The following is a 27,444-nucleotide window of genomic DNA, read 5'->3' on the forward strand; positions in this document are numbered from 1 at the left end:
ATACACGCTGTACACTGATATTGTCACGTGGTCGTGACGTCGACGAAGGCTGCAGTCAGCACGTCAGAGATGAAACTGTTTATTTGGCCGCACTTGTGGCCGGGAAACTGAAAGCAATACACTGATAGCGGTGAACAGAGCGTCGACCGCCGATCAACTCGCAAACGGTGAAGCGCGTCGGCATTTATACATGTGCCGTCGAATATTCCAGCGTTTTCGCTGGTTGTCGCGCATGTTCTAGAATAACCTCGAGTGTTCACGTCTTGCGCGCAATCTTAAAAGGACTGTCTACCGCTCCGAAAAATTTTTTTGATTGTGGTGAAAATGAGAAGATCGTTCGTCACATCGGCGGCAACGAGCGCGCTTTCGTCCCCCCCCCAAAAAAAGAATTATAATTTTAATCTGATGCTGAAAACCGCGAAAGAATGACCGCTAGCGTCACCCAACAGCAAAGTGGTCGCAATTCCCGCAATCTATAGGTGTGACAGACTATCCACGCAGGTGGACTTATTTTGCTTAAAAAAAAAACATGTTGAACTTGAGAGTGTATTTTCCGCTCTTGAAACAGCTTTCGATTGCGTCAAAAAGTAATTTTTGCTGTCTTTTTTATCTCACGCGTCCAAAAAGACGCCTGGCGGCGCTGCGGACGCCGCCGCTTTCGAGTTCGTCTGCTTCAACACCTCGCGTTGGTGGTACCGTTACGCTGCACTGTCGTTAGGATGTCTCGCGCGTGCTGCGCTGTGAAGGCATGCATTTATCATCGCTACATCAGTACAGAAGTTTCGTTACATCGTTTGCTTGCAAGACCGTTACAGAAACGTCTGTGGGAAGATTGCGGCAGCAGTGCTAAAATAAACGCATAGACTGCAATCATAGCAAAACTAGTGTTCTGTAATCGTATAATAAGGCTTCATTTAACCGATGGCGCGCTTAAAACGACTGTTACATTCATTGCATTAGTGTTCAGCGAAATTAAAGAAATCCTACAGAAATGACATGTGCTTTCGGTTTTCGGTTTTACCGGCAGTACAATCGTCGTCGCGTCCACCAACCAGTGTTGTGGGGCGTATTCACACCAATGGAAGAAGACCGAACGCAGATCGAAAACTTCTGTTTTAAAATTTTCTACTCACTTTCCAGAGAAACCGCTACAAGGTTGGACACTTCAGACGGTATGCTTTCGATTGCGGTACAAAACAGAAAAGCGATGAAGGACGGTAGACAGTCCCTTTAACAAAACGATCTACAATAATCGCGAAGCATCTCGAACAGTGAGGCGGGGTTTGCGCTGAGCATTGCTGACAGTCTTTGTGGGCAAAAAACGAATACAGCAAAAGTGATAATAAGAAACGTACGTGGCAATGCCCTCCTCTGAAAAAGCATCGTCCTGATGCTTAAAACAGGACAGGCCCATGCACGCAACGATAAATAACAAGAATAAAGCAAGAAATACAATAAACAAGAAGTACAAGCAAGACAGTACAATAATAAAGCAAAATGAGAGTCCTCAGATTCGCTGACGCGCGTAATATGGTTTGAGGCGCACTACATGGATGACTTCAGGTCGTGCACGGCGCCGCTGAGAGTTCGCAATGCCGCCACGGACAACCTCGTAGTCGAGTGCGCCGAGGCGTCGGAAGTACCCTGTACGGTCCGAAGTATTGTCAAAGAAGCTTCTCATTAAGTCCCCGTCGGCATATTGGCGTCCATACCCATACACGGTCACCGGGTTGGTATTCCATGGGGCGTCGTCGAAGGTTGTAGCGGCGGCTGTCAGTCGTCTGCTGGTTCTTGATCCGTAGGCGGGCAAGCTGTCGTGCTTCTTCGGCGCGCTGTAAGTAAGCGGCGGCGTCGAGATTTTCTTCGTCGGAGACGTTGGGTAGCATCGCGTCGAGCGTCGTTGCCGGGCTTCTTCCGTAGACCAACTTGTACGGCGTCATCTGCGTCGTTTCTTGGACGGCCGTGTTGTAAGCGAAGGTCACGTACGGAAGGACGGCGTCCCACGTCTTGTGCTCAACGTCGACGTACATGGCCAGCATGTCGGCGATGGTCTTATTTAGACGGTCGCTGAGGCCATTGGTCTGTGGGTGGTAGGCGGTGGTGCGGCGGTGGCTCGTCTCGCTGTATTTGAAGATCGCCTGAGTTAGGTCCGCAGTAAAGGCGGTACCTCTGTCTGTGATGAGGACCTCTGGGGCGCCATAATTCAAGACGATGTTCTCCACGAAGAACTTGGCTACCTCGGCGGCACTGCCTTTGGGCAAGGCCTTTGTCTCGGCGTAGCGGGTGAGGTTGCCAGTTGCTACGACGATCCACTTGTTGCCGGAAGTCGACGTCGGGAACGGCCCCTTTAGGTCCATCCCGATTTGCTGGAACGGCCGGTGAGGTGGTTCGATTGGCTGCAGAAGTCCCGCTGGCCTATTAGGCGGTGTCTTCCGTCGCTAACAATCTCGGCAAGTCTTAACGTAGTGGGTGACGTCGGCAGGAAGGCGTGGCCAGTAGTATTTTTCCTGTATCCTCGCGAGCGTGCGGGAAAAGCCGAGGTGGCGAGCCGCCGGGCCGTCATGCAGGGCCTGCAGAACTTCTGGTCGCAGTGCCGAAGGTACAACGATAAGGTAGTTGGCCCGGGCCGGAAAGAAGTTCTTTACGAGGACGTCGTTTTTCAAAAAATGACGCCAATTCCCACCTGAATACTTTCGGAACAACGGCGTTAATGCCCTTTAGGTATTTCACAAGGCCCCTGAGTTCCGGGTGGGCTTGCTGTCGTTCAGCGAAGTCGTCGGCACTTATGGTTCCCAAGAAGCAGTCATCATCGTGGTCGACCTGCGGCGGTGCGTCGACGGGGGCACGAGACAAGCAGTCGGCGTCGGAGTGTTTTCTTCCGGACTTGTAAACGACGGTAATGTCGAATTCTTGAAGTCTTAGGCTCCCCCGTGCGAGGCGACCTGAAGGGTCCTTCAAGTTGGCTAGCCAACACAAGGCGTGGTGGTCGCTCACAACTTTGAAGGGCCGGCCGTAGATGTAGGGGTGAAACTTCGATGTAGCCCAGATGATGGCCAGGAACTCCTTTTCTGTTGTGGAATAGTTGATTTCTGCCTTAGATAGCGACCGGCTAGCATAACTGATGACCCTTTCCAATCCGTCGGTCTTCTGCACAAGGATAGCGCAGAGTCCTACGCTGCTTGCGTCGGTGTGGATTTCCGTATGGGCGTATTCGTCGAAACGCGCTAGTATCGGAGGCATCTCAAGGCGTCGTTTCAGTTCTTCAAATGCTTCGATTTGCGCCGTTTCCTACTTGAATGGCACGTCGGTCTTCGTGAGGTGAGTTAGCAGTTCGGCGATTCGTGAAATATCTTTGACGAAGCGCCTGTAGTAGGCGCACAAGCCGAGAAAACGGCGCACGGCTTTCGTGTCGGTGGGTGGCGGGAAGGCAGCGATGGCAGCTGTTTTCCACGGGTCCGGGCGAACACCATCCTTGCTGATCGACGGTCGACGCTCTGTTCGCCGCTATCAGTGTATTGCTTTCAGTTTCCCGGCCACAAGTTCGGCCAAATAAACAGTTTAATCTCTGACGTGCTGACTGCTGCCCTCGTCGACGTCACGACCACGTCACATGTGGTGGAGGTGCTGCTTCTTTAATGATGGAGGTGCTCCTTCTGTATATACTTATCATGTATTCTCTCCTTTGTTTGACGTGAAAAATAAAATGATTCTGATTCTGATTCTGATCCGGACGCCCCCGCGAAGCGCTGACCCAAGCCCAAGCCGCGAGGAGGACGACGGCAAAGAAAACCCGGCTCGTCGAACAAGCAAGCTGCAGGCAGAAGGGACTGCAGCCAGAGTACGGGGGCCTTCCTGAAAACAGCAGGCAGCCCCAGGTCTCAACACCGACCGCAGCGATGATGACCGACCCCGTGCAGCCTGCGCCGATACTTCTCCGGCAGCCCGACGAGCCGCCAACCTTCCGCGGATCGTCATTCGAAGACACGGAAACCTGGCTCGAGACCTTCGAAAGGGTCTCAGCATTCAACAACTGGGACTCCGAGGACAAGTTGCGCCACGTTTACTTTTACCTTGAAGACGCAGCAAGGACCTGGTTCGAGAATCGGGAGTCCACTCTTCGAACTTGGGACGCCTTTCGCAGCGCTTTCCTACAGACGTTTGCAAGCGTCGTCCGAAAGGAAAGGGCCGCAGCCTAACTAGAGAGACGGGTCCAACTTCCAAATGAAAGCGTTGCGATCTTTGCCGAGGAAATGACCCGACTGTTCCGCCACGCTGACCCATCCATGGCCGAGGACAAGAAAGTCCTCTTGCTCATGCGAGAGGTAAAGCAAGAGCTTTTCGCTGGGCTGATGCGGAACCCACCCTCGACGGTGCAAGAATTCGTCTCAGAGGCGACGACGATTGAGGAGACGCTGGAAATGCGCAACCGCCAGTATAATCGCCGATCGATTCAAGACAGCCCAGCTGTTCATGCCGTCGGCTCCGATGACCTGCGCGAAACGATCCGAGCGATCGTGCGGGAAGAACTGCGCAAGCCGTTACCCAGCACCTCCACCAGATGTCACGTGGTCGTGACTTCGACGAAGGCAGCAGTCAGCACGTCAGAGATGAAACTGTTTATTTGGCCACACTTGTGGCCGGGAAACTGAAATCAATACACTGGTAGCGGCGAACAGAGCGTCGACCGTCGATAAACTCGCAAGCGGTGAAGCGCGTCGGCATTTATACATGTGCCGTCGAATATTCCAGCGTTTTCACTGGTTGTCACGTATGTTCTCGAATAACCTCGAGTGCTCACCTCTTGCGCGCAATCTTAACAAAACGATCTACAATATTCGCGAAGCATCTCGAACAATGAGGCGCGGTTTGCGCTGAGCGTTGCTGACAGTCTTTGTGAGCAAAAAAACGAATACAGCAAAAGTGATAATAAGAGACATACGTGGCAATATCAGCGAACAGAGCGTCGGCCGTCGATAATCTGATCTGCGGTAAGGTGCGTCGGCATTTATACATTGCGACATCAAACAATCCAGCCTTATCGCTGGTGGCCGCGTTAGTTCCAGGATGGACTCAGTTTCAGTAATGAATGTTATTTATTGTGTGAATAAATATCCAATTACTCTGCAATCACTCAGCTTCAGTCTTTTCATAAAAGCAGTCATATATTGGGTCCGAAATGCATGCACATTTTGTCATCTGGTTGTATTCAGTTCGAGCGAAGAAAAAAATGCTTTTGGCGTTAGTCCCGGAACGCGCGGCACATCGCAGGGATGGCAAAATCGATGAATGATTAATCGATTAAAAGTACGCCACAAAATGATTAATCGTCATCGATGTCCGCCTTTTAATAAAACGAATTATTCGAATAAAACTGTTCGATTTATCGACTAAGGCACCCCGCCCCCACGTCGAACACAGTCCCTTGGCCGGAGCGCATGAGTGTGAGGCGAGCGATGCCGAGACGAAGTTGAGCGTATCTCATCTTTTTCACTACTACACATATTTGTGCGCTAGTAGAACGAGCCCGGAGTGGGCGGCGGCCCTACCCCATTAAGACATAAATGAACTCGCCCAGAACTCCGACGCCTGTGGCGTCCACCCCCAAGCCCTCCCCAAGGCTTCGAGCCGGGGCAGCAGGTGGCCCCACCCCGACGAAGCAGAAGTGCACTTGACCGCTTCTCGCCGGCTCACAGCCAATTGCCTTCATCTCCTCTCACCCTCCGTCCTTCTATCGTGTGCTGGTTAACCGTCGGTAAAGTAAACGTAGGGCTTGCGAGCTATAGTGCGTTCTTATTGCATTTTAGTGTGTATACTGTTTCCATTGTCATGTCACAATGGCGAGCAATCGCAACAGAGCGCGGTATGGGCGCTGTTCACTGAAAATTCGAAAACGAAGACGGCAAAGTGTGATACATGTGGTAAACAGTATTCGAAGTCAGCGCGGGGCTAGAAGAGGGGGGGGGAGGCTGTTCAGTAAGGCTATCAGAAGTCTACTCCCACCGTATGACAGCAGTGCCACAGCTGATTTCGGAATGTCTTTCACCAACTACGTCGTCATCTAGGCCGTCGGCTGCTCCCTCTCTATGATTGCCTTTTGCGTCTAGATGCTGTTCTATTGGAGAGCACAGAGGCAACACCCTGGAGAGTGAGTATGTGTATAGGTGCCGTTAACTCTTCCGAAGCAGACGCTTTTCTGACGGTAGCAGAAGGTACCGGGCAGTCAGTCATACAAGCATTTTTGAGAACAAAATGCTTTACGTGAGACTAGAGATGATTGTTTCCAAAAAATGAAAGCTCACTTGAGTAGCGACAAAAGGAACTACTTACTTATTTTTTGGCAATACGCAAGCAGAAAATATGCCAAAATGAATTACTTGCATGATATTCTTATTATCGCAAAACATTACGGAACCCATACACACCAGCAAGGTAATGAATGGAACCAATGAAAAATGGCATTTCTTACGTCTAGGAGCAAATCGCTCATTCTGCTTCCCGACGGCGGAATAGCGTGCTCACTTACTGTAAAGAAAACTGGAAAGATATGCATTGTCAAAGTGCTAAAAACCACGAAGGAATTTTACACGATGGCTCCGTAGGCATTGAAACACTTCGATAATGCAGCGGGAGCAAGCTCCGCACCATGGGACCGCTGTCTGAAGCAAGAGGATGACCCGGCACTCTGGTGGCATAAAGCCAGTGTACTCGAAGCGTCTCCTGCTTCAGGAGCACTGAAGCTGATAGGTGCCTGCTTTCGGCAAGGGCTCCCATACTACATGCATTTTTTGTAGGCCAAGGCAAACACATAGGGCATACTCTCAGATAGAAGGAAACGTATTGAATTTTCGAAAGATCGTCGCACTTGTTGCTCGCGTCCACCTTTTCAAATGTCGACAGCCAATCTTCGACGTATTCTTCATCGGTGACGTTAAAGAAAGCTGGGTCGCGCAGGCATAGCGCAGTGAGCACGACGACCATCGGTGGTTTGGTCCTGCCTTGCTGGGTGGTTTCGTCAGCCATTTCTGGGGGAGCGGACAGTCTCCTGCTTTGGAGTTCCAGGGTGAGTACCCAGCACCTCCACCGCTCTGTAATGCGGCTTACTAACAACAAGTAACACTTGTAGAGTTTTGCGGCTGCATCTAGCCCTGAACCCTTCAGAGATGAGGCCAAGACCCAAAGAGATACATCTTTACTGCATCGAGCCTCGGCCGCAACTGCCCGCTGCCAGCGGCTGCCACGTGACACGAGCGCACATGCGATCGTCCTTTTCTTCCACGCGCTCACAGCCGCCGAGCGCCCCCATACAATTGAGAAAGAAATTCATGCAAGCTGAAGGCGGGCGGCGAAAACCGACACAAGAATACCAGAGCTAGAGCCACAAGCTCGTTATCGGCTCTTCCAGCTAAGGTAATGTCCCAAAACAGCGTATGCAGGGTGTTTTTTAGACAATACAATTTTTTAAATAAAAATCCTATGACAGTAGTGGGTGTCCCAGAGAGCATCTGCTGTGGTGTCTTATATGCGTCGGGCTCCGGCTACGTCAAGCGTGTCCCGCGTATTGCTCCAACGGGTACTCACGGCGATCGTCTGCAGCCTCATCCGCTTGATACGTTAGGGGCTGGTTGTCGGACGGAGCTGTTTCCACATATCGAGTTGTGTGTGTATGACAGTAAGCCTCTTGCCGTTTACGCACATGAACTCTATGTCGTGGCGTAAAAACTTTGCCGCAGCTAAAATCACAACGTTGCCATTAATTAGCAACAACGCGTTAATTAACAGTTCCTTTATTGAATTGAAGGCTGGTGTTTATATTAGAAAGTTGTAGGGCGTGCCCAATTATGGCACACCCATTTTTTAGTAATCGTGAAAGTAGCACGTAGTTCGAGATATTCATCATCGAATTTCAATGGCGAAATCGAAACTGATCGGGACCGGCGCGCACTAAGTGCGGCGGGACAACGGGAGGACACGTGGCAGGGAAGTGATGGAATTCGAATGAAGGCGCGCAGAAGCAGAATCTGGCCACAAAAGTCGGCAATCATTCTGAAATACACAAGTAGACAGCCTAATGTTTGTGTGCGATGGGAAGTGCTTATGTGTTTATTTCTCAAACTATAAAGAGACGCGAATAACTATTTCGCGAGTCTGCAAGAAGGGCCGAAGGGGCAGCGCCTGAGTTTTATGCTTACCAGACAAACGAAAGTTTGCTATCGCAATTTCCTTGCGCACAGTTCGAAAGAAACAGATAAGCACCAAAGACTGCGCACGAAAATAAGGCGATGCGCGCACACAAGTGAGATGACTTGCAGCTTTTCACGAAAACATACGGTCGCGGCGCGCCAAACCTTGTTAAAACATAGCAAAAGCTACTTAGAGCATATCAAACCTAGAAACAGCAAGGTACAACATAGCAGGAACCGAAGTTAGCCTAATCACTTAACGATCGAGCAGCTTCGCAGTGCGAAGCTCTGCGCGACTTGCTGCAAACTTCCTGCATTTTTAAAATTCTGTTTTGCTGTATCTTGATTTTGCGTGTGACAAAGAAACAATTTTAACAGCGGTACTAAACGCGGAGCGAGAAACATCACACTGTACCACTCTACGTGGTACCCGCCCTTTCATCGCGTGCGGCCGGCGATGTGCAATGCGCTGCTCTTTTCTATTAGCACTTTATGGAGGCGGGAGTGTCAAGGGTTAGCGGGACAGCGCACGCTTTCCACTTTGTTGCCGACAGCGGCCGCCTTGAATGACCTCTCGTCGTACTTGAGGCTATTGTCTCTCGTTCGCGTGTTCCCGCCCACACTGCTCACGATAGCACACAAAGACAGCCTGCAACCATTATTATGCGGACGTTCGACGAAACATTGAAGAAAATATGGGCCACGTAGAAACACGCAGTTGAACAAGCCGTTTAAACAGCAGATAGCGGTTGCCATATTTCTTACTTGCCATGTTCACTGACTTGCCATGTTTCTTCACATTACATGTCTCTTGTGCGTGTCGTGCCCAACATCGTCAAAACCTCCTAAGCGAAAATATCGACCCGAGTCTATAGAACATACAGCGACTAAGCCTAGCGTGTTTAGTTTTTTACCCTATATTGTGGGAACATCGGTGTTTCGGCATAATCACTGACGCCAATGCGTGCTGGCAAACATAGCTCGGGAGCTTTTAGAGAAAGAAATTCACCCAAATCTGCATAACATACAGCGAGTGTGCCTAGAGCCTGGAATCTTCTGTACAGCCTGAATAGCGCTGCTGTGGCGTTATGATATTATTAGGACTGTTAATAGCAATGACTTCAAGGCCACAAGATTCAGCAGCAGATGATACAATTTACTGTGTCATCTAGGTAGATCTATCGGCGGCTCCGACGTTGGTAAACAATGAAGCCCGTGACACGAGCAGGTCACGCAGATCGTCAATCCTCGCTATCACGAGAGTGCCCGACAGCCGCATTGTGAGTGTTACAATTTTAAGTCGATAATTCTAAGGCCGATGTATCAAGTGCTTTGGCTATTTTTTTCGATGTAGCCGTGCATTTTCCTACGCAATGGCGTTAAAGGATTGTCGTGTCCGAAAATACTTCGATATAAAAGCACATAGCTATTTAGCCGAGCTCGATACGGTAGGGTGCGACTGTATTCAAGCGTCGTATCAGCCTGACTAGTATCTTGGACATCGTTATATAGCTTAGCGCTCACGGAAAAGAAATTTTTCTTGACGAAAGGCAGACGAGAGGTGACAGTGGCTGCTAGACTAGACCGGCGGACAGGACGACCATTGCTCAGCCTGGTGAACATCGAGTCTCTTCTAGGTGCGCAACATACGCGGGAGTCACTATCGCAACATACTTTACAGCGCAATGCTTTTCATCGCCCCGCGTCGGAATTCTTTACGTCAGTGCCAGTGTGAAAAGTACATGCGCACTTTTGGGATTACCCCTAAACCAACGTGTGAATATAGTAAACGGCGCAAGTGACGAAAAGAGATACAATATGGTAAGCGAAGTACGATACTTGTTAGAAATTTTATTTTTCTTTGGGCGACAAAAAAAAAACATACCTTATGTAGCCTCAACATTTGCCCTGAATATTAGTCGCATCTTTTTCATAATTTTCCCATCAATGCAGTTGTCATGACAGGAGCCATAGAACAAAGGGATCGTCAAATCTCTACATCGCTACGCTGTGTGCCTGCCTTGCAGAGTGATTCGGCATAAAGCGCGCACTTTTCCCGTTTACTTCATCTGAATATAGCGGCCTTTCGGCTCTGGCGGTGTCAGTTTGACACCACCACGCAAGATTTCCCTAGCACCTCGGAAAAGAAACCAAGAACTTGGAAAACGTTTGAGCTTCGCCTTCAAGGGTAGAACGCGATAGCGTAATCGGGCTCCGTGTGCATCGCCTTCGCAGCGGCTAGCCTAGCTTCGATTCTCGGCGGATGCCTCATCCGTGCCGCCAGGAAATGACCGTCTGTGCGCGTAACATTGGCCGTTTAAAACTACTCTAGGATGCTAGCGCAAGTGCAGCTGAGAAGTGCCCACTACGCGTCAGTAAGGCAACAGGACAACCTACGCAGCGGATCCTTTTAGATGCGAAGCATCTTATCATCATCATCATCATCAGCCTGTCTACGCCCACTGCAGGGCAAAGGCCTCTCCCATGTTCCGCCAATCAACTCGGTCCTGTGCTTTCTGCTGCCACGTTATACCTGCAAACTTCTTAATCTCATCTACCCACCTAATTTTTTGTCTCCCCCTCACGCGTTTGCCATCTCTTGGAATCCAGTCAGTTACCCTTAATGACCACCGGTTATCCTGCCGACGTGCTACGTGGCCGGCCCATATCCATTTCTTCTTCTTAATTTCAACTATGATATCCTTAACCCCCGTTTGTTCCCTGACCCACTCTGCTCTCTTCCTGTCTCTTAAGGTTACACCTATCATTTTCCTTTCCATCGCTCGCTGCGTCGTCCTCAATTTAAGTTGAACCCTCTTTGTAAGTCTCCAGGTTTCTGCTCCGTAGGTAAGTACCGGTAAGATGCAGCTGTTATATACCTTCCTCTTGAGAGATAGTGGTAGACTACCATTCTTAGCATCTTATAGCGGAGTTCAAACCGGTGGTGGTGGTGTGCGGCGTGACCACCCTTACTGCGCATGCGCGAATCCTCTCCACACACCTCCTCCCCTCCCCTCTCCCCTTCTCCATTTCCCCTCCCCCTTCCCCCTCTCCACTCACTCTCTCCACTTACCCTCTCCCCTCCCCTTCTCCACTACTCTGAAACGCGGGCTCGACATGCCGGAGTTCTCTCCTGCGCAACGCCGCCATAAGTGTCACCACCTGCGCGTCCCCTCCCCCTCGCCTCTCCTAGCTGCCTCCCTGTCGCACGCCTGTCGACCGCGTTCCCCGCTCGCCCTGTGAGAATTAACGGCCAGGTTAGAGGGAAGACACGACGCACGTAGCGTTCCTCTTCGCGTTCCACGACGCGAGGTGGGTAGCATGCCCAACGAACGCCAACGGAATGCGATCGTGCAAGTGCTCCGCCTTCGCATCGCCTCATGGTCGCCTTTTGCGGAAGATGATGTAATTTCTTTTATGCTGTTGCTGATGATGGTAATTACATATGTCTCAAGGCTGTCTAAAAGGTGAGCCTTTAAAACACCCGCTGATTTCGCAGTTCACATGTTTTGACGCCTGACGCGATTCTACGCTTCTGGCACGCAACATCACATACGTTAGGAGATTCCTCCCACCACGTCACATCCATATGGTGTTTTCTTCCGAAGCAGTTTCAAGGTTCGTCATTGTGACGTGACACGAGCAGCCAGAATGAACGTACTACTTTTTTCCGTATTGAATTACTTTCATGTGCCATGTCTGTGTTCAAAAATACCATTAAGGAGAGAAAAAAATAGCATGGTTCTAGGACAGAACACCCATTCGTCACGCAGAATGGCTGGATTCAATTCTCACTCCAACCGAAAATGTTTCATTATATTTTTTTTCGTCTCTCTATTTCTTCAGTTTTTGCTCTAAACCAACGACGCCAACGCCGACGCCGGAATTTCTGCGAAATGAGCTCTTTAACGTCATGGCCTTGATACTGCTAATTCTTGCGGTATATTTCAAGGATCATCCCTGCGATCGACACCACCATTGTGACACTTCTGCGGAGCTCGGAGCCACACAAAAGCAGCAGCTTGTCCGATGTCATGGGTGACGCTGAGGTGGGCCGGCACCGTTTTTGGGCGAAGTCTCGAAATTGTTTCAAGGACTTCCACAGTGTCAAATGAGACATTGGTTGAAATTTTGTGCACGATGGTCAGTAGCAGGAGTAAAGAAGCCATTTTCTCATTTCACAATCACTGAGCCCTGATGTGCTAATTTGACGCCTTGTTTGTAAATCCACAAATACTTGAACTACTAGCTAAACTCATAGTCTACTCGGGTCCTAACTAATAAGGAAACACGCACAAATAAATTATCTGACCAATATAAAAATTGCAGGACTGTTAACTGTATAGTTAACCTAACTAAGAGCACTCTTTATTGCATACTCTGCTACAAACATGAGTCTTACTTGTATCCCAGAAAATGCAATTTGAATAGATTTAAAGTGATATGGGAAATTGCTATCTTGTAAAAACAAAGGTAACTGATCTTCTAAATTGCCAAAGAGAACTGATGTGGCTGCCACAATGTCATGTATTTGTTTAGAAGGCTACTTGAAGTTTTAATGCTTATCCCGATGATAACATTCCTTTCCCAAATGACGTATTGTTTCACAAAAAGAGGTGGTATTTTGACATAAAGACACTGGGCTGATCGTCTCTGGCGCTGCAGAACGCATTGAAAAACGTCCGGTAGTTGCTGTGGCCCGTTGTTACCGAAACAATTTCAACCACAAAAATTAATTAAAATGGGCAGCATACGCTTCTCTAGCAACACTTCTATATTCTTACCCAGCAAGAAGCCACGAATGAGCCATAGCATATAATTTTGTTCCCGATGTAGCTCGTGTTCTCACTATAATCAGTGGGCAGCTCTCATTCGCTGTTTTCGCTCATGCTAAGAAAGGCTTCGCAGTAGTGTGTTTTAAAGTACGTGGATTCCAGTCGATTCACGTGCTGACAAGGGGCCGAATTCACAAAACTCACTTACGAACAAATTGTCGCGTAAGAGAACTTTGTTCGCGTAAGTCGATTCACGAAGCGAAAAAAAACGTCGTAAGAGGCCATCGTTATCACATCGGCCGCTGCGGTAAAGCGCGCTGCGACTGCCCAGGAACATGTCAGCTATGGTGATACAGTTGCTATATTTGGTGACGTCACTGAAAAAGGCTCGTAAGGGGATTCACGAAGCAAAAAAATGCGCAGAAACAGCGTGGCTACAAGGAAATCTCAAGAGTGGTTCGGACCACTCTTACGAACAATATGGCTGTTTAGAACATGCAACTGCGGCCTGTATCTGGGTGCCGTGGCTGATTGTGAGCTAATTCACGGCCATGTAAGGCTGCTTGATGATTGCTGGTGCGTTTTAATTTATTTCGGCGCTTTGAGTTTCGTGTGTCGTTTTGCTTGTACGCTATATGGACAGTATCGACACTCGAAGTCGTCCAATAGGCTGGGAATCGCAGTTATTAAAGAAGCCTATTGGGTGTCAATGGCGAAAAATTATGCATGCAAAGGCTTGTGGTTGGATTAAAACCAAAGTTCTACATGAATGGCCGATGAAGTCGAAAGCGGCGCGGTATTTCGTCAACATTTTTTTTGTTATGTTGTTGTGTTGCGTCCTACTTCCTCCGATGAGACGTCCAGCGTACGATGATGTACGCAGCATTGGTCGAAATTACCATCAAAGAGGTCAGAGGAGCACATCAGCTGCATGCTATTGGAAATAAAATTGAGCCGAGCATTTCAGTTAGCCGTTATTAAAGCCTGTTATATGATTCCACAACATGTCTAGTTGGATTGGCTTTAACTAACCAATAGGCACGATCTCCGAAATGCAGCTGTCGTTATGCACTTTGGGGCTATCCAGAGCGGGCTCGTACAGTGCAAATCACAGCATATTATAGATGTTCGTGATTATGCATGAAACCACAAACAAATCGAGCTTTTCGACCTTCACTGTTCGGAAACCAAAACGAAACGCGCTTAATGGCAAGTAGTCAGAAAGAAATGGCTCCAGTAATTTGAAATGACATCGTAAATATGTGCGAATGCTCACGATTCGCGAGTATAAACAAACCTTTGCCGAATTCATATCCATTTGATTATTAACTGCCATTTAACTTGGCGTGAGAATATCATATAAAGCTGGCTTCACCCATTCATATGTGTATTTTGTGCTCAGAAGCGTCAGCTTGACCTGGAAATTATCGCGTAGCCCAGGCGAAACCCCCACTGCAGGCTCCTAACGTAGCAGACGACAAACGCAAGCAGACGACGGCTTGGGCGAGAGGCGCAGCTTGTGATTGGTTGGGAAGCAGTACTCTCTACATCAGGTCATCTTATGACGTTGACAAAACACTTCTTTCATCGCGCGCTGCTGTCGTGTTCGTCATATCTTCCCCCTCGCACATAACAGAAATTTTTATCTCGCCGTGAAAAACGCGCAAGAGCTTTTTTGTGAGCTTTCTTAGCGCTCGCCCCCGCTGCGCAGTTCGCGAAAACAACATGGCGCCGTAAACTGTGTGTGTCGGTGCCAATTTTCGCAAACGCTTGAGTTCCTTCAGCGTTCGACTGGATGTGCTGCGAATACCTTTGCTTTTTTGGTGCGCGAAAGCCGTGTGAAGACCGACGGTAGTGTCTCTTGGTGTACGGTGACGCGTAGCGAAGCCTGTGCCTCGGTGTGTTTATGAAGCGGGGATCGGCGCCTGTGTACCGACGGTAACTGGCACTGGAGGAGCCTGCAATGTGTGTTTGAGTGTCGGTAACAGTTCGTTTGCTTCGCTTTCCTGTGTCTCATTAAGGTGCAGTGCGGCATTTCGAAGTGACAGCATTCTGACACGTTACTTGAGTGATTACTCGTACGGTAACGTACGTTACTCGTACGGTAACGCATGAACTGCGCTCTGTATTTGTCCTTGCTTCGCCACTGGTTAGCCCGTGCGCTTCTATTTTCTTGGGAGCAGTCCAGGCAAATGCAGTGTTCGGGAGTGAAACGATGTGCGTTGTGAACAGTGGTGCTGTGTTGACATTTCCAAGACTTGTGAAGAGGCTGTGCCCGTGTGACAGAAGATTAAAAGCGTTTATAACTGTGTTTCGCCCTACGAAGTTGCGATGGTGCTTTATGGGGGCTTTAAGGATTTGGCGCTGGGCTTGGCGCTTTTTTTAACTCGTTGCTTCTCCTTCATGTGATAATCGTAATACGAACGTCATAACGTGCCGAACCGAAGTCGCGCGCCGAGACATTCTGCTGTTCATAAGCGTGCGCAGGGTTCCCCTTCAGGGGGGGCGAAGGTTCGTCGCAGCGCCCCCCCTCCCTATTATGTCAATGTATGCGGCTGCCTTTGCGCCCCTCTTCTCGCCCCCGCTACAATGTATAGGGCTGAATTTGCGCCCCCCCTTCTCGCCCCCCTTGCCCCCCCCTGCGCACGCCTATGCTGCTGTTGATGTGGCTGCTTTGGCAGTGCGCCTTGACTGTTCTCCGGTGGACTTGTACCTGGCAGCGAAGGCACGTGGACGTCACACTTCGCTCCGGACAGAACACATTTCCCACTGCTGCCTTGCCTTGGATGAATTCGTAGACCAGCACCTGCTAAGTACAGGATTTCGAGTCAATCTGTCCTGTCGTTTTGCACGGCACTTGAGCCTTGACTACAGCGGCCCACGGCGAGTTCTCACGCTTCACCAGTGGACGTACACGTCTTGCTAGCCTTGCATTTCTACGTCAGCGGCAGCTTCCAGTCCACAAACGTCTTTTGCCTGTGGCTGCAGAGCACATTGGATTCCTGATGACGCTGACGGCTGCTAATATCGTTGTGCCACTGGTGAGCTGAACTTGCGCAACTAATTTCGTTGCTATTCGTGTAGTGCTATAACGTACGTTTGTAAGGTTTTCATTCCAGCAGATGTAATGTCACCCTATGTTAAGTTCCAGTACGAAAAATGTACTACTACCGCTTTGTATATACGTATATATGGCCAATATACGTATATTGCAACATGAGCAAGTACACCAGCAATTTTTACGATTTGGCGGCTTTTATCTGATTATTAAGGGGAGCCTGTCTGTTTACCACGCTTGACAGTTGACAGAAAAATATTTGATGTGACTTCATTTTCCAGGAGCCACGTAGCACTTTTTGAGGAATTCCCTTTATATTGCAAAATTACTTGTATAGAAGATTACCGCTGTGGCAGCACTATGCTTTATCAGGACATATATATCTTACAGTATGTAAAGCTTGCATGGGGCTTCAGTTTGTTTCAAAGTGAATATAGCATATGATAGATTTGACTAAGTGATAGTTTTTGTGTTACTGCCAAATATGTATTAAGAGCGCTTTCAATGATCGTTTTTTGAATATATCCTTTTTGGCCTCTTCACAGACCGCAAACTTTCGTAAGGTCCTGGGATCCATCGATTGCAAGCACTGGCAAATCAAGCCACCTTTTGACTTGGAGCACCTGTACAGAAATAGGAAGGACTTGTGCTCCCTAAATGTACAAGTCTTTTGCAACGGTGGGGTTATCATCATCCAGCCGACCTCAAAAGAGGCCTGGAAGCACTCATGGCAGCCTCATCTGGATGAACTGTGCTCTGCCTGGGAGCTTCAAGGGCAGAAAACTGTCTAATGGCTGGTTGCTAGGTTAGTTTTTTTTTAAAGTACAGATGGCACAGTAAACACTGGTTAATGTATGCACCTTCACAACCCAAACATTGATACTACAGTGGATGCTTGTATTATTTTCACACAGCGATGCTAATTGGACACTTAAGAAGAAGAAGCAAACAATGATAGAATTGACAATGTCGAAAGTGTAAAGTCTGCAGCTTATGAACTTTCCTCCATACATGTGAGACTAGAAAGTTGTGCTTTTGAAATAGCACTAATACTTTTATTGCTTGTTGAGCTCTTGTGCTTGTGACTCACTCAGTGTATCAAGTGCTATGCATGGAAATAGCAAGTGGGTGAAAATCGCCTGGCTATTCGCAACATGCAGGGAGAAAGCGCTCTAGTTCAAGCCTCAGGCCACACAGGAGCAGTAAATGCGCGTTTTACCTGCTGTAGCTCATCTTTTTTAAATGTTGTGGCACGTTGTATTTCCGCCGCACATGTTCTCAGCACAGTTGCACAGTACACGTTTGTTGATCTCTGAAGGTGACTCTCGCTGTGCCTGAGTACCATGGGTGCTCGCCCTCTTGTCCGTGGCTGGCCCAGCTGAGCAGCAGTGCAGTGCAGCCCCCACCCATGCAAGACAAGTCATACAGTGCACCTTTGGTGTTTTGAGCAGGACACAGCATATCCGTCCGGCATGGCATTGACATGAATAATAATGATGGTGAGGGTTTGTGAAAGCGATAAGAGCCCATTAACATGCATTTGTGGATTATGAGTGTGTTTGTTGCTCACAATCATTTCAACTAATCAAGTGCATTTCTTTTTCAAAGTGTACTTTGGTTAGAAAAAGAAAAATGGTTTTGAGCAAGGAACAAAAACACACATAATCCGCAAATGCTTTGTGTTCTCTAGTCTTCAAAATTGCTTCTGCACACTGTATGATAAGGTGGCTATGTTAGGTAACATTAAAGTGATGAACAATAGCTGTTGCCTTGTAACATAGCAATACATGAGTACACTCTAGAAAAAATCGAGTATTTGGGAGTATTTCTGCCACACAACAATATTTGTAATCTTGCTTGCTCGCGTTTTTTTTGAATAACCGACTCTTGGCACTTTCCAATCAAAAATGCTACGTCACTCTGATAACATACGCGTCATTCGTGACCGGGAAGTGCCGGCACCGTGGTGATAACGCGAGGAAAGTACGTGAGGTGGGTGACGTTATAGTTGTGGGGTAGCAATACTCCACAAATACATGATTTTTTCTTAGAGTGTAGCATAATAAACTCATTCTTGGTCGGCTTCTTGAACCTAGTGTAAAGTCGAAATAGAAGATACTTTATTGGCTGATGTCTCACTATTAGGCAGAAGTTTGTTGCCTTCAAAATGAACATCGTAGGTATATATTTATATCATAAAATATTTTTTCAAGGTCTTCATTGTTGGTGGCTCTATGTTCAGATCTTTTTTCTTGCTTTTTATTATATTTCATACTTGTCATTAGATTCTGAAAATACGACAGCTAGAGTTTTTCGCACATATCAGCTGTCGATTTTTACACATAGCATGGTTGTAACAATCATCTGTATTTTTCTATGTTCCAGCAGTGTCATGGGATCAGGTGCCCCACTGTCATGTAATTGTACAGTGTATCTCGGACAAAACACACAAGGCCAAAAGTAGAGAGCGACTACCAGTGACTGTGTCCTGTTCAAAGTGCACGTCCACAGAAAGAATGCATTGTGATAGCTGGAACAGTTGGAATTGTATGGTGAGAATCTGCACAGCTGCAGTTTAATTGTTGAGCAGTGCATCATTCAGCAATTCCTTGCACTTGAGGATTCAAAATTAATTAAATTCTGCATTTATTATACCAAACCTTGACATTAATGTAAAGCACACTGTAATGGTAATGTGCAAATTAATTTCGGCTACCTTGAATTTTTAACATGCATGTAAATCAAAGTGCATGTGTGTCTCTGCATTTCACTGCCATTAGAAAGAGCAGCCATGGTCGGCAATCAAAACCGTGTTTTCATGTTTGGTAGTGCAAGAATGAAACCATTGAAGCGGGTAATTTTGCACTTGGTCGATATAGTCGTTCACTATACACGCATTAGTATAGCACAAATGATTTTATGTATATATAAGCTCTGGAAAGTCCTTCTCCACGGATTATTTAGACGCAAGAGGAGCGTCACTATTCCTAGTATGTCCAACAGCCTTTAGCACATGTGTAATGTAATCCCATCGCCTGTCTGTCCTCTTCAACAGTCAACCTATCTGCATGTACTGTGTAAGTTAATTTTTTTATATAGTGTTTGCTGCCATAGGTTTCTCCATAATGTAATTGTATACTCTGCAAATAGTTTATCATCTATGCTGCTTTGCTCATATTACTGCTGAAAGTACATATTCTTTTTGTAGGGTGACTATAGCATGCATTTACTTGTACTTTTTGTTGCGTCTATACAATGGTTTAGCCTGAAGAGGGCTGCTGGTGTGGTAATCTTGAAATTGGCGACTTCGAACAAATTGGAAGGCTGATAACCATTACTACTATATTCAGATAAGCTGTGATAGCTCCATGAAAATGTATTTAAGATTCTGTAAACTGTGCCAGGTAAATGTTTTTAAATTGTTTTATAGTTGTCCATGTTTTATGCAACTGAAACATAATTGCTTTGTCGTGGCACATTATAAATTGTTATTCTGCACATTTTTGCTGATAAACATTGCAGCTGAGGCCAGCAGCAAGATATACATGCAAGGCACTCAAGCTTCACATCACATGCCTTGCCCCGCAGTGCACTAAAATTTTTTTGAAGCGGTATGGGAGACTGCTATACAGATATCTCTCATTCGAAAGAATTCGGCACATGTGCACACTTTGAAACCTTTTTGAGGAGTGTTTTCGTGAGAAGCAATAGGGTGTTGACATGTCAACAACAGCATTATTTGTACCGAGGAGCTTAGTAACAGCGAATTGTTTTATTTATCTATTGTCCAGAATTTCACCGAGCTGTGTCACTTTTTCAGCCCACGTCACCTAACGTTGTGTTGTTAATGTGCCGAACTATGTAAATAAACTAAGTGTCATCTTGTAGACATGTACCAAAATGTGATGCATTTCGCTTTTCCTTGGCATCACATTGTCAGGGGCTCTTTTCTTATATATCGTCGTGGGCTGCCGTCAGGAAAATGTATAAAAATTGCTTGTGAGTGGGCAGCAGCAGAAACAATGCATCAAATTGTTCCAAGTGAGTTCGAGAAATGCCGAGTTGGCACATAAGAGTGGTGAGAGATTTCTCTCGTACGTTCCTGCCTTGAAACCTCATGTGCTCAAGCTGAGTGTATCAGCATTGTTGTTTTATAGCAGTTCATCCTAACCTACACCTCAATGTATGTATGTATGTATGTATGTATGTATGTATGTATGTATGTATGTATGTATGTATGTATGTATGTATGTATGTATGTATGTATGTATGTATGTATGTATGTATGTATGTATGTATGTATGTATGTATGTATGTATGTATGTATGTATGTATGTATGTATGTATGTGTATGTGTGTGTGTGTGTATGTATGTATGTATGTATGTATGTATGTATGTATGTATGTATGTATGTATGTATGTATGTATGTATGTATGTATGTATGTATGTTAAACAAAGCTTATGTTTATTGTTTAGTGTAACTTTTATAAGAATTTTGCAACTTGCTTTCTAGTTGTCCTTTTTCTGTCTCATTTTCATTTCTCAAGTATGTTTCCTATTGCACAAAAATGAATGTAACCTTACATAAAATCTGTGCATTCAAACAAGATCTTTAATTTTACAACGTACAGTTCTGAACAAGAAGTTGGAAACTATGCAACCAACCAGCAAAAGTAAGTTTATAGGACAGCTGCTCTGTTTAACATTGCTTCTACACATTGCGTTTGTCTAATATGCACAAGAGACTAGTCTACTTCAAACAGCATAACCAAGCTTTCGCCCGTGACTATACATACTTTAACATATGTGCGTGGGATTTCTACGTATTGTCATACGTGTTGCCAATTACTTTAAGGGCACAAAACTACTCAAGCTGAATGCGCGCATTTTTGTCTGTCCACCTGTCATCTATACTGCTGTTGATAAAGAATAAACTCGGGTTTAAAATTTTCATGTTCTTACCAAGGGAAGAGTAGCCCTTTATGACGCAAATGAATTTGCCGTAATCTTTTCCCAGGCCTACTGTTTTGCCCTCTCCTCAGAACTCGATAGCCTGCTGGAGTTCTTTATGACTACTCACAGAGGCATCACACGGAGCTGCGCAACACGACAGAGACCGAGAGAGAAGACGCAAGCACATCACTGTGTTTGTGCCTTTTCTATCTGTCCCTGTCGTTTTGCGCTGCTGCGTGTAATTAATCCCACCCAACTAGCACCGAAACGTGTCCCGACAAAGGCAGTCATCTTGGCCGCAAGCAGTTTGGCCGCTGCGTGTCTCTTGATGTTCTTGAAAGCACCGTGATGTCTGACCGGCGCTCGAATAGCCAGAGTCGTGAAAAGTAATGCCTAGGTATGATAATTGGGATTCGGGACTGGGCGCTCTTGCGATAGTAGTGGTTAGAGCAAAAAAAAAAAAGATACTATTATTTCTGTGATCCGTGAGGGAGCACGGCGCAGCGTTTTTAGGTCTAAAGGGGAGTGAAAGAAGAGAGCGGTAAGGCCACATTCTGAAGAAAAGATTGCCCGCAACACATATCCTCAGGCCGTGCTATCACTTTTTCCATGAAAAAAATACGTGGGTGCTTGGCGACACTGCGAATCGAACCCAGTACCGCCCGCATTGTAGTCGGACGCTGTAACGACTCGATCACCGCTGCAGTGTGGCAGAACAGAGCTGGCCACTATAACACTTACTTCATCAGTGTATATATATATATATATTATCTTTCCCTCAAATGACGCCGAATGCAAAGCGTCCGGTGAAAGTCGATCAAAAAAGAAAAAAACTCGGTATCCTAATGCATTCGCGTAAGGTGACTCGAAGGTTAAAGCCATCAAGTGCGGCTATATTACCGTGCGCTTTGTATCGAGTGCGACAACACTAATAAACTATCGCTAATTGACTAAGTAATGTCACTTTCACTAAGTGAATATTCAATTTGTTTCGAATATCGTCGTTTAAATAAACATTCACTAAACAAATCACTACTCACTTAATTTGCTTCGATTCTCATATATAAGCACAATCACACTTTCACTCGCTTTTGTATGGCTTTCGCTTCCATAGACGTTAGTGAGTAACGCGAACGCTGTCTTTTTTTTTCTTTTTGTTAAAACACGCAGCACGCGCGCCCTGTGAATGCAGGGGCACGTGTAGCCAACTGAACGCCGCTTCTTTATGTTTGCTCACGTAAACTCCGCAAGGATGAAGGGACTGAGCCGTGTTTTCTGAAAAGCATTAGCACGTAGAAACCTCCCGACGAACGAATCTTCCTTGTTTTACGCGTTCACATATTTAAGCGTATACGATTGCTCTCGCATTCCGGCCCTGTCAAAATGCTGCGGTTAATTGAACCTGCGGCTTTACGCTCATGATACCTTTCTTACTGCTGCTTTATATTTCTGTAGTTTTCCGTAGCCTCAAAAGCCACTCCTATGTCTTGTACTGAGATCTTTGTAAGAAATGCAACATTTTACGTATAGCTACAAAACACCCTAATGACAACCACCATACCGTGCTCGAACATGCCTAATTAGTTGAGTGGCAGCGCAGCATCATGAAAATTAAACTAAACTGGTTGTGGTAAACGGGGGGGGGGGGGCGTTTCGGTGACATCTTCAAACCTTCAATGATTCAATTTATGAGCGGTTTATAAATGCGGTGCATCTGGAGCGTTGTTCGCCTGCACTTGACGAGATAGCACACGGATTATTAACGCCATCGAGCAACTAGATTTTGGTTAGCTAGGGTCATCGACGAAACGCGAGCACTTGGCTTCGCGCAAGACTCCAGGACGTCTGCTGCAACACGGCAACGCGTAAGCGCTGTAGCAGACGCCCGGAACTGGAAGCTGAGATGCAGCGAAAACACATTCGCTATCATCGTATACCCTCGATGCTAGACGCTTCGCGTGCAGCCTTGCTATCACCTGCGCGAACTTCTTTCTTTTCTTGTCGTTTCATCGGCTTTCGCTTTGCCTCCTTGCCCTCAAAAGTGGCGAGTAAGTTAAATTCGTACCATTGCTATCGTGCTCCCTCGAGATACGAGAATTCTTGGCTAAGAAAATGCGTAGGCAAGAGAAAGCTTTGTGAATTCGGCCCAAGGACTTTACTGATGACACGAAGAAATCGCGCACGTAGCCGCAACTAAGGTGCAGATGTGAAAATAAAACATTCTCACACTTTACTAACTATAGCTTAGTATTGTGCAGTGAACGTGTGAACGAAAATGAACGTGTCCTGTTCTTGCCTCATGTAGACATGATGCACGATCACTTTTTCTTGAGAAGCATGCAGTCATTAGAGAAGGAAATAAATGTCAGTGTGAATACACTAAAACGAAACCGATGGCCTTCAAGCAGGAGAGATGCTTGTTTTTGCTGTGCTGCAGTCCCCAACAAGCCTCTAGTAACCACATGAACGCCTAAACAGTCGTCCAGTTTTGGATTCTGTCAATTTTCCAAGATTGGGGTATGTGTTGTGCAAGACGACTTTAGTGCTCTGCAAAGGGCGCTTCTGATTCCGCTGGCCAGTTGCATTGCGCTGGGACACCGTGTATTCTTTTGTTTCGCAATGATTTCAAGACAATTTCACCAGGCTTGCGATATTGGTGGTGAGTCTTTGACGACATCTAGACGTAGCAGCACTCAATGCTACTGGACCTAAATAGAGTCTTCTATTTTGTTGTACTCAGAGACGTCTACTCTCGCATGATTCGACTTTGCGTTTCCCTTATCCACCAACTTCCTGATCAGCCACTATGCGCCGTAACAGCGAGATCATCAAATATAATAAACGGCATAATTGTTGCTCCACTTTTTATGCAAAAAAATCGATGCATATAGAATGTAAACCTTAGTGCAAGTTATACAATATCAGCACTGTATTGAGGCGAGGTTGTACAGGTAGTCTTTCGATGGAAAGGATACTCCGAATGGTAGAAGAAAGGGAAAACACCTATGCCAGCATTGATGTTTACAACACATGCTAACGGCGTACAAGATACTGGATTGCAGCATTCGAGGCTTCAGAACCGGTGGCATTGTCGCCCGTTCACGATAACTTCAATATAAGAGGAAATAAATGTATTATATAAATCTTCAAACTTTGAGTGCAGCATAAAGTGTCAAGAATAATTACATTCTTTGTGGCTAAGATGCTCCTGGGAGATATAAAAGACCGAATGACATTGCCATTTACGCAGATTATTCGCTATTATGGTATAAAACATCAACTCATATGCCCTGGAAATCTTCAAGTGTGACCTGGGTATATTTATGGAATTCTCCGAGCTTCCCACCACTTAGGCTCATGTTCACAAACCAACCCTTAGGTTAGCTGAGACTTTGAAAGTCAGTATAACTATAAAATTTGCAAGAGATCTTAAATACAGACGCAGGTTGCATTGGAGCTCAAGAATGGCTCGAAGTTGTTTTTAGTGATCTTTATTTTTTTTAATGTTCTACATATGTATACTTTTGTTAAGTTTGGTTATCTGCTAAGCATTGTAGTTTGGCAGAAAAGTAGCCACTAGCGCTTTACAGAAGTGGACCTAAAATTGTGAGCGTGCAAGAGAAAGTAGATTTGTTGTGTTTTTTTACATTTGTTGATGTATGAAAATTTTCACTTATGAATGTTCTTTTTACATTAAAAGAATGCAAATGTACCTAGGTTACCGATTGTAGTTACAATTATGTAAATGCCACAAATTAACATGTGAGAATTTTCGTGTGCTTAGGCCCTATTGTTCCCGAGAAAAAGATACACAAACCTCCAGAAATGTTGTTTTAAGAAAAACGTGCAGACAACGTTCGGATACACCCACATTTCCTTTCAACATGACGAAAAAAAGGGACCAAAAATTGTTTTTGAAGCTGCGAGTAAACAAGTGTCATAAATTTTCTGAAAGGTAAAGAAATCCTCTATTACGTGATTGCAAAATCTCAAAATCAATTTTTTTACCATACAAATCCTCACCGTACCTTAACTTAAGGCTATACAGCGCCCTTTCCTACGGAAGGGATAAGTGTAAGGATAAGAAAGGTGACAGTGTCCTTGAGAAACACGCCTGATTCCGTTTAAAGTAGCGTTACGGATGGTGGCCTCGTCGTCATGAGGAACGAACATAGAGCGAGGCTGTGAACACTTGCTGGCTATTTATTCTTGCTATTTATTAGCAAGAAAAACTAGCTGCATGCCCTTCAAAACAATAAAATAAATGACGGGAAGCATGCCTGTGCAAGTTGTAGAAACAACACGTCTCGTCTGGCCACGGCATGTGCTTTTTTGATTTGTTAAAGCATTACCGTTGGCATAGCAACCGGTGACTCGAAAAGACGCACTGCTGAAGCAGCACGTGGAGAGGGGCGCGCCAATTCTGTAAGTGCTGTTTTCTTCGAGAGCACCGAAAGACGCGGGAAGTTTTATGGCACTCGACACGCGAGCGGTTTTTTCCTCCTTAGCGTGTGCTCAATTTGCTTTGTTCTTGAATGCACAGGTATAAGTTTACTTATTGATGTTGGTACATTTTTGAGATGGCAAAAAGTGAATTCTACAGAAGACCCTGCACTGCTCGTCGCCTTGGAAGCATCGCATTGTGATAGCAACAGAAAACAAGGGGAAATGGAAGGAGCTTGATGAGTTTAACAAGAGCGACGTGCAGCAGTGCACCGAGCTGCGCGAGTACAAGAAAAGTATTCCTTTCTGCATTGAAGCACGTCCGCTACCGTTCAATAACGCGGGGCAGTGTGACCTGGGGAACGTCGAGCCAGTCACCACTCATCGCTTAAAGAGTCCCAGCTCTGTAGAAACAGAAGGTTACCAGCAGCTGAAGGAGCGGTGGCACGGGACAACTTCCATCGTCGGGGCTTGTTTCCAGCGGCAGCTCGGAGAGAAGCTGAAGAAGTGTTCGCTTCGAAAAGCGCAATCTTCTCGGGAATGCGGCTTCGCTCGCATGGTTGTCGAGCAGCCACAGCACTAACTGCATGGACGCCGATGCCGTAGCTCACCTTTTCTTAAAACTGCGATGAAACCGATCGGCTTTGCAAAGCTGCTTTCGTGGGAAGCCATAATGCTCCGCATAAGTGGCACATTAAGGTACCTGCCGGGCTACCGTATAAAACGCCATCTTTTGACGGCAATAATGTTAATGAAATGGTGGATTTAAGTACGAGGTTTGTGAATACTGGCTTAATAGAATCTAAGAAAGTTATACCCATAGAGTTGACGATGATTTTGGCCAGCTCAAATTTCTTTGTTGTCACTTCTTTCGGCTTACTGCGTGGCAGTGCAGACCAGTTCTCTATCTTTCAAAATTTTAGAGGCGGTATCCGACTCATCAACTCCTGTTGCTGTGCTTCAATTTGACGAGCACGCTCCGCTATTGCCCGGCTACATAAAAAACGTTACCCTCCCCATAACCTCATGGAATTGCTTGAAGAAGAACGGCTGCATCACTAACCTTACCACGTACATAACGCAGGTCGAGGCCGGTTTTCCAAGGCCTGGGTTTGTTTCCGTTCCATTCCTCAAGCCTCAGTCCACGTACATAACCAGAAACCTAATTCCTCACTTCGAGAAGCACTACCCGAACATCCAATGGATATTTCAAGCACGACGACAAGAAGACATATTTGAGCAATTTCCCGATAATCTATGCCAAGTAATAGTAGTCAGCGATGAGGAAATTAACGTTCCTCTTGATGGATACAGCAACTGTCGAGAACGTCTAGTACGAGCCTTTACGGACAAGCAACCCCTCGTGGAACGCCTAACTAGAACCATCGGAAGATATCCAAAGAATGAGCTCATAGCTTTTGCCACTCTGGACTCTTGCTTTCAAAAAAGCATTACAGCAATCAACTTTATCAAGCAGGCTTACGCAAGTCTAAACAACACTCTGGTCGAAAAGTGCAATGAAGGTAAGAACGACTCCCTCCTGCTAGACAGACGCGTGGATTTTATTCTCAGCCCATCGACAATCGCACACCCTAGTGCGTACTACGCTTACGCCAATCCCAAGCTGCAGTCGATGTGTTTCTATACTCGACGGGGTAAACCGGTGAGACCATCGTTCCGTTCAACATGGCTTTCCTTCCTCAAAATGTCTTTGATATTTGTGCCCACGGCAATGGCGTTCCTTTTCGCACTACACATCCGAGCTCGCCTAAGGCACAAACGAGAACCGGATGTTCTGGCTTGGACGGTTTTCTTCGTGGCCACACATACAGGCAGGTGTTCACCAGAGCCAAGTAAGTCAAGATCAGCCGCAGTGAGGATAATGATGTCAGCTTGGATACTTGCCATGTTCGTCTTAATCCAATTCACTCAGACCGAGATTACTGCGTCTAAGAGCATGCCGCCGTACTCGAGTGCAATAAAACACATAGTGGAGCTCACCGCAAGAATCGAAGATGGAGTCATACAGCCCT

The sequence above is a fragment of the Rhipicephalus sanguineus genome, chromosome 7, assembly GCF_013339695.2.
Source record: "Rhipicephalus sanguineus isolate Rsan-2018 chromosome 7, BIME_Rsan_1.4, whole genome shotgun sequence".
In the NCBI taxonomy this organism is placed as follows: Eukaryota; Metazoa; Arthropoda; class Arachnida; order Ixodida; family Ixodidae; genus Rhipicephalus; species Rhipicephalus sanguineus.